This window comes from Neomonachus schauinslandi, chromosome 4 (assembly GCF_002201575.2).
Source record: "Neomonachus schauinslandi chromosome 4, ASM220157v2, whole genome shotgun sequence".
NCBI lineage: Eukaryota > Metazoa > Chordata > Mammalia > Carnivora > Phocidae > Neomonachus > Neomonachus schauinslandi.
In genome coordinates this window covers 84,243,032-84,251,675 of record NC_058406.1, presented here as the reverse complement: position 1 = coordinate 84,251,675, position 8,644 = coordinate 84,243,032, and the positions used below count along the sequence as shown (strand labels likewise).

The window sequence follows — 8,644 nt, the reverse complement described above, 5'->3', positions numbered from 1 at the left end:
TGAAATATAACAGATACTATGAGATAGAAAAATACCAGGTGACAAGAATGTAGCACTTCACAATTATTTCAAGAATTTTATTTTTATCCTACTACCCCCCCCAATCACTCCTCACCATCTCCAGCTCTACGAAGGAAAACTTGACTTGGAGAGAGGAGAGAAACCAAAGTGATTCTTTCCTTTATTCAAACAAAACGCTAATCATATTTCCCTTCTTTCACAATTGCAGATCAAACACACATACAAACACAAAGACTCTCTGCTTAAGGCTTTGTGAGGAAAATGGGCAAGGATGGGTGAGTGGAAGAAGAAAAAGGAAGGTAATGAGGGTAGAGAAATGATTGTGTAACTGGATGTGCTACATCTACTTCAAAGAGGGAGCAGGCATCATGTCCAAAGAACACCCACATCCTCTTGCTACTTTCCACTGCACTTTTTAAAAATAACTTTTATTTTTAGAGCAGTTTTAGGTTCACGGAAAAATTGAGCAGAAGGTACAGAGAGTTCCCATATACCTCCTGTCCCTACACATGCAGAACCTCACCCATTACCAACATCCCCACCAAAATGGTACATTTGTCACAAATGAGGAACCTATATTGTTACATCATTATCATCCAAAGTCTGTAGTTTACATTAGGGCTTACTCTTGGTATTGTACATTCCATAGATTTTGACAGATGCATAATGACATGCATCCTCCATTATGGTATCATACAGAGCAGTTTCACTGCCCTAAAAATCCTCTGTACTCTGCCTGTTCACCCCTTCCTCCCTACTTGCCCCTGGCAACCACTGATCATTTTACTGTCTCCATAATTTTGCTTTTTTCCAGAATGTCATATAGTTGGAATCAAATGGTTTGTAGCCTTTCCAGATTGGCCTATTTCACTTAGAAATATGCAACTTTCATCCTTATCTTTTCATAATTTTTCCACTGCATTTTAATTGATTGCAGACACGGATACTAACCAAATCTTAGGACACAGTTAAAATGAACATGAGGTTCAGAGAATAGATGACATTAGCTTCCCAAGAAAGAAGTAGAAAGAAAACAGTAAAACAGTGTTTTCTTCTGCCTTTAATGCCATTTTCCGTTTTAGTAATTTCAAACAAAACCACAAAAACAAAGTATGGGAGGCTGAGGCACACAGTGAAAAGAGCCAGAAAGACCTGGCTGTGGAACCCAACTCTCATTCTTGTATACCTATAAGGTTTGGGGAAAGTTTCTTAGCATCTGTGTAAAAATAGGCTGTTTTTAGAACTTCATGTAACACCAGCACAGAATCTGGTCCATCATAAGGTCTCAAAAAAATTATTAGAGTATAATAATGCAGATGTGTGGCAGTATACGATGATTAACAAAGAGGCATTCTCTGTCCCTGAACTTGAACCTGAAGAAAGTGAATGTGCCTTCTGAACTAGAAAAATGTATATGATGGTTGTAACTGTAGATTTTAACCAATCTAAAGAATTTAGAAAAGCTCAAAAGTGAAACCAAAGTAATTATAATTTGGTAACCAAGAGCCATTGCAATTGAATCGTATCATGGCTAAAGAAGGCCTCAATATATTAAAAAAAAAAAAAGTAGGACTGAATAAACCAGAGGAGGATGGTCAGATGAAAAAAAAAAAAAAAAATAGATGCCAACATCCCAGAGATTGGTAGTTTCCAGCCTACCCTGGGGAGAGTGACTGGGAATATGGAGCATGTGAACTCCTCAGATAGGTTACCCTATTGTACAGCAGGTATGATTCATTGGGCATCACCTGACTTGGATGAAATATCCTTTATTATCCTTTATTTTACCTTCCTCAATGCTGAACAACTTTCTGATGATTCATTTGGCTTCTGGTCATATTGAAAAAGTGTCTTGTATAGCAAGCACCACTATCCCACTCTAGAAAATAATATCTCCCATTGTATTTTCATGGATTGTCTATCTGGGTTATCTACTACAATCTCTTTTAAGGTGACTGGCATTACCTCACTTCTCCAAGTCCAGTGAATGCTGGGATACTGAATGATTCAGAGATGGTCTGAACCACAGTGAATTCACCAGCCAATTTGGTCTTTCAGCAGTCATCTCATCTTCTCGTCTTCCTGTCTTCTCCCAATGGCATCTTGTCTTCCTCCTATGCCTTACCCTTTTCCTACCCATCATAGTAACCAGGATTGCTTAAAAACCATGTTTGATTTCCACTGGAAGATAGAAGGAAAATTTCAAGTGAAGACGGTGCTGTCCCAGGAAATGAAATAAAGGAAATGACTTTTTAGGTCATAGCAAAAATTCCTCCAATTTTTCAGTTATTTTGGTGGTGGGAAGGAGGCAATAATTCTCAAAGCAAAAAGTCTCAAATAAAATAAAACGTAACAAACGTTAAAATAAGATAGAAGATATGTCACACAACGAACAATATAGGAAACAATTCCAGTGATCTCGGAGATGTGGGCAATAATTCTCAAAGCAAAATAAAATGTAGACATTTTTAAAACAAGAAAGTAAAAGATATGCCCCCAAAAGGAAGATATAGGGAGAGCTACTTTCAAAAAGGGTAATTAAGAAACAAAAATAAAAATCTTGGTATTAGGCTTGCCAGCTGGAAATTACTGAGTTTAAGATAAATGGCCTTGAAAGCTGCACCAAACTGAGTCCATTTTAGTGGACTATTCAAGACAGAGAACTATATCTCAGGTCCTTTGGAAAATAATAGAATTCAAGTGCAGTACTAATCCAATAAAGAATTTTCAGGAGTCAATATCAGCTACTTAGCATGGTGATAGGCACAAAGCCCATACTGTTGACCCCATTTCCGTTCCTCAGAAGTACAGCTTTGCTATTAAACTATGGCTTTAGGGGATATTTAGACCTTTTCCCCCTAAGCACCCCTAATAATTTATTCCATCTGGAAGATCTGCATCAAGAATAATTTAAAATCTTCAGGCTCTATTCTCTCCTGGTGCAGGAGCATAACTCCCATTAGCGCTAATGAAAGCTATCTGTGCATCTCAAGAAGTGTACCTCTCATAAGTGCTTAAGAACAAAAATGTTTTATGTCCTGCGAGAGAGGCAGCATTAAACAGAATCTGGATACTAACAAGGTTAAAATGCAAAGGGTGGATTGTTTTCCAGATGACAGTATTCCTTAAAAAGTTTTTCATTTTTTTTTAAAAAAAAAAAAAAGCCCAGCAGGGTTCTCACATACTCACTGGGGGAAAAAAAAAAAAAAGTATTTCCAACTTTGAACATACACAAAGAATAAGAAATACTTCTACTTTAGAAAAGGAAGTTTGGAGTTTGGGATTGCTATTCTTGCCTTTTTTTTTTTTTTTTTTTTTTGGGGAGGAGAAGGGGTATGTGTGTGCCTTAAGAGTATAATACTTTCCTGCATTCACTGATAGACCTTAAATAATATGCTATGGTTCTTTTGGTTTGCAGTAGGATGCAAAAGAAAAAAGTCTCTGCACTTTCTGTCTTTGTGGTGGCCCAGATTGAGTAGGGAAATATATTTGCCAGAGAGTGAGAGAGAGAGAGGACATACTTTATCTGCAGAGTACCCCTTTGCGTAGGGTCAGAAGCTGATCCAGTCTTGGGCAGGCCCTATCCTCCTCTAGCTAGATTATTCGCAGGTTAGAAATATGTTTTGTAAATCCGTGACGAGAAGCGTGTCATTTCCCACCTCCATCTCACTCCACTGCTGTTGGATTCTGCTTTTCTGGCCAGCAGGCTGCTGGATTCCACAGAACATCCCCAAACCACACACGGAGCAGCCTGCAGCCATTTCCTTCCACAGCATCACCAACCTTGGAGCTTCCTCCCACAGGTTCCCCTGGACAGCTCGGGAGCTTGTTTGGAATACCAAAATTTCTGAGCTGCTGCAGGAGGTTTCAAGCCTCCCCCCACCCACCACCCCTTAATGAAACAAAAGGGATATGTGATGCTTCCTGAAAACACAGACATAATCCTGAGGAAGATTAAAGGATTTCATCATATTGTGGAATCAAACGGCTGTTCAAAAAAACTGGGATCATCTCCAAGTTTTGATGTGGGGAAAATTTTGGTTATCACAACATTATCACTGAGGCTATACGTGGCACAAAACATTGATATAAAGCAACATTGCTGCTGATTAAACACTATTAGCATATTCATTTGGAAACACAAATGTAAACACAGATTTCCAATGTTTGCATCATGTACCATTGCAATATTCATCTTTGGGCAAGAATGAATAAATAGAGACCCAGAGACAGAAGAAAAGCTAGGGTGCACGCTCAAAGAATGTGTAAATGAATGCTTAACGTAGCTGAGGAGGTCTTATTTATCTTATTTAAAAAAAAAAAGCTGGTTAAGTTCTCTTTTATTTTTTTTCCCTTACAGCTTGTAGCCATTATGTACTTGTGATCTTGCCAAGTGGAATGTAGCTGGGAGCATATGTTTAATAAAAGTGTGTGCAGGCACACGCACATACACACACACATTAAAGCAATACCATGGTCTCCTCTGAAACTGACAGATGTAAAGCCCTTTGGGAATTGAGGCACTCCTCTATTTTAACTCTCCACATTATGTTCAGGCACTTGGAGTCTGAGTATGTTAGAGCAAAGGGAAATAAGTAAGCCTTATGCACATCAAGAGCAGTAAGAGTCGACAGTCTGGAGCACTTACTTTTGTTTGTCCAGATTTTTAAAGTGTTTTTCTACCAGTTTTGGATTTCGTGCATTTTCAAGATGCCAGAAACTCAATCAACGTTGTGTATGGTTGTTTCCTTCTACACTGACTTCTACCAAGCTCACAGTCGATGTATAGCCCACCTCTGCAACCATCCAGATCTTAGTAGCGGTATTTTGTGCCTTTATGCCTCTTTCTTTCCCTCCCACAAATTCCTAATTTGTTGTAAGCCGCTCCAAATTCTTCATGGATTAAGGGTGACCATAAACAAATAATTTTCAAATACGTGCACATATTCATATTCATATTAAGAGAATACTAAAGTTATGTTTAGATTGGGCTGAAGTAGTCCTTTATCCTATATCTGGAGGCGTCAAAGATGGAGTCCTTGAAAGGAAAAGTCTGAGATTCAAAAACCTGAACTCATATCCAAATTTTGCAACTCCCTAAGGATATAATTGTATAATTTTCTCATAGTCAATTAACCTTTGTAAGCTTCTTAATCTGGAAGAGGTATAGTTGCAATACCTAAGTGGCTTTCGACTTTTTTAAGTAATGGGATCCTTCGTTTCATGAAAAAACTTACCAGAACCAACATTTAAAAGAACCAAAATGGAAATGAGCCAAGTTGAAGCTGGATGGAGTGTGGTGCTCCTTCTCTACAACCTTCTCTTTCACCTCCCATTTCACCTTCCTTGTCACCACGGCTTCCTACAACACTTCTTCCGTGAAATCTAAGGAACACTATTGAAAACTGGTGAAATACATCATCTCCATGGACTCATTCAGATTGAACTTATTTTATTCTAGGTATACTTACAAGAGTGATGGTCAAAACATTTACCATATACGGTATGGGTGTCGACCAGTCAGAATGAACTCCGGCTGAAACCAAGCAGTATCCTGTATCTCCGCCTAGTAGGTGAAGATCGGTACTGACTTTGAGAATTTAATTGTAAACCACCTTAGTGTATTTAGTCAGGGTTCTCTAGGTATGAGTATGAATATATATGAAGACAGAGAGAGAGATTTATTATAAGGAATTGGCTTACGTGACTATGGAGGCTGAGAAGTCCAGACTCAGGAGAGCCATCTTTTATTCTATTTAGGCCTTCAACAGATTGGGTGAGGCCTGCCCACAATGAGAAGGGTGATCTGTTTTACTCAGTGTACAGACTGAAATGTTAATTTCATCCAGAAACACCCTCAGAGACGCACTCAGAACTAATGTTTAACCAAATATCTAAGCACCCTGTGGCCCAGTCAAATTAACCCATGAAATTAACCATCAAACTCAACCACCAGGTCTTTCATGCTAGAGCTTTCACCAGAGTTTACTTAGCCTCAAATCTCAAGGTCAAGGAAATAATCAGTGGGCAAGATGGTAAAGTACTATCATTTGTAAAGGGACAAACGGACTCACAAGTAGTCAACTATTGAAATATCCAGTATAGGTCTATGAAGACATGTGACCCTTCAAAGTCGTGCTTTGCTTTAGCTCAACCCTTGTTCATTGTGGATAGAGAATATATCAACCAAGCCAGCTGATACTTGGTTGACATGGTATAGGGTTTTGGACAGTATCCCCCCAATTACCTCCCAGTGAGTTCTGGTTGTAAAGTGGGATCCAATAAATATTATATATGATTTTGGAGTACAATCAGTTAATATCAGCTAGGTCTCACATTTCTTCTAGTTCCATTGTCTTCCCTACCCCCCATCCCAGGATCATTTTGCCCTCTGTTAATTGGAATAATGTAACTCCAGTATGGCTTAAGGACCCTAAGATGTCATACCTCTCTCTCTTCTCAGTGACTCCTAAGTCTATATCTCCATCTTGGACAACAATTCTTAGATCAAGGTTTTATAACCAATATCTGACTCTTATCACACTTCCTATGCATCATGTAGGCAATAGAGTGATCCTCAGTGAAACTGAATTCTTGATTAGGAAGCTTATAAAGCTGTCATATAAAGTTCCAGGCAGGGGTGCCTGGGTGGCTCAGTCGTTAAGCATCTGCCTTTGGCTCGGGTCATGATCCCAGGGTCCTGGGATCGAGCCCTGCATCAGACTCCTTGCTCTGTGGGAAGCCTGCTTCTCCCTCTCCCAATCCCCCTGTTTGTGTTCCCTCTCTCACTGTCACTTTCTCTGTCAAAAAATAAATAAAATATTTTTAAAAAGTTCCAGGTATTTCCAAAACACAAAGGACAGAAACTGCCCAAAATAAGACCTAACTTGTATGAAATGGAGAAGATGCCAAAAGCTAAATTTCTCAGCTAACTGTTCCTTTGCGTCTTTCCCAGGAAATGACAAATTTTGGAGTGCCAAATTTAGTTCATTCATGGCCAAGAAAATCATGAACAAACACCATGAAATCTCAGGATATCAATGATACTTGTGGTGGTGTTCTTAAAGATATGTTTACAATTCTTTGATACTCTTCTCTTTAAGAAGGGTAGCCCAATTTCTCTCTCCTTGAATGTGAGCTGGACTTAGGAACTTGCTTCTAGCAAATAAAACAGCAGGAGTAATGGTGTATCACTTCCAAGATCAGTTATAAAAAGCCTGCAGCTTCCATCCTGGGTCTCTTTCACTTTCTCATCACTCAGCTGCCATGTTGTTGGAGCAAACAAAGAGAAAGAGGCCCAAATAATGAAGGACTGAAGTCTTCTGACAACAACCCAGTGAATGAGCTTGGGAGTGGATTCACCAGCCCCTTCAGATGACTGAAACCCAGTTAACATCTTGACCTAGACCTCAAAAGAGTCCCAGAGTCAGAATTTTCTAGCTCTACCACTCTCTGATCCCTGGCCTTCAGAAATTATGTGAGATAATAAATGTTTGTTGTTTTAAGCTACTAAGTTTGAGAGTAATTTACAAGTAGCAATAGATAACTAGTACATTTGTATAATTTTACTCCTAGATTGGTAAAATATTTCAGGTTTAATAAGTTTCCCACCACATTTAAAATACCTTTTTTTACCACAAACATCAAAATATTTAAAAATGAAGTTGTATTTTAGATTCTCATCTATCTTCAATTTCTTTTAATGAGCTACAACATACCAAGGGCTAGTTGGAATAGCCTCAGGACTCTATATAATATGCATTAAACAATGGCTAATGTACTGAGATCTTCTTTGTTGCCCAATTTCTTGTTAAGCATTCTTTGTATTATTTCATTTAATTCTCTCAACAGTGTAATGAGGTAGTATCAGTATTTGCTTTATTTTTACATTGAGAAAACTGAGGCTCAGAGAGGGCATATAGAATTCCCAATAATGCATAATTAGTAAAAGAAATAGCCATTCTGAAATTAAAGTCTTATAACAATTCACTTTCTCCCACCTCTCAGAGGTTCTTTCTTTCCTTTCTTTTCTTTCTTTCTTCTTTCTTTTCTTTCTTTCTTTCTTTCTTTCTTTCTTTCTTTCTTTCTTTCTTTCAGAGAGAGCATGAGTGCAAGCAGGGTGGGAAAGAGCAGAGGGAGAGAGAGAGAATCCTGAGCCCAAATCAAGAATTGGACACTTAACCAACCAAGCCACCTACGCACCCCAGGTTATTTCTTGTAACAGTTATCCCCTGCCATCAGACACCTGATAAAAGGTTTTGCCTCTTCACACCATTGGTCTGAAAGTATTGCCTGGCATCACTTCTGAGAACTGCCTTATTTTCTGGACAGTTTTGCTGCAAATCTTTTGATTTAGAATGAATTCTTGTTTTTTAGACTTGATTATTTGTCCTAGATAACATCTTAAACCAGTCTCTTCCCAGAATGAGGACTTTAATTTCCCATGGTTTCGTGCCTCCAAACAGAAAATGCCACCTCTCCTGATACGGCAGCCCACCCAGAGCCCTTGGCTCCCTGTTTGCCTGGCAAGAAAAATTAGGTATATATGAAAGTAGGAGCCTTATGGCAAAAGTTACAGGGGATCAGGGTATGAATAGTAAGGAAGAGACTACTTCAAATATTC

At 38.7% G+C, this 8,644-nt stretch overlaps 1 non-coding gene across 1 annotated transcript; it reads left to right on the top strand.

Annotated features, from left to right (window-relative positions):
- The first annotated feature begins 3,386 nt into the window (after positions 1-3,386).
- On the top strand, positions 3,387-3,512 carry LOC123324762. The gene has a single exon (XR_006540028.1). It is a non-coding gene; the product is annotated as a small nucleolar RNA SNORA31 (small nucleolar RNA).
- Positions 3,513-8,644: the final 5,132 nt, after the last annotated feature.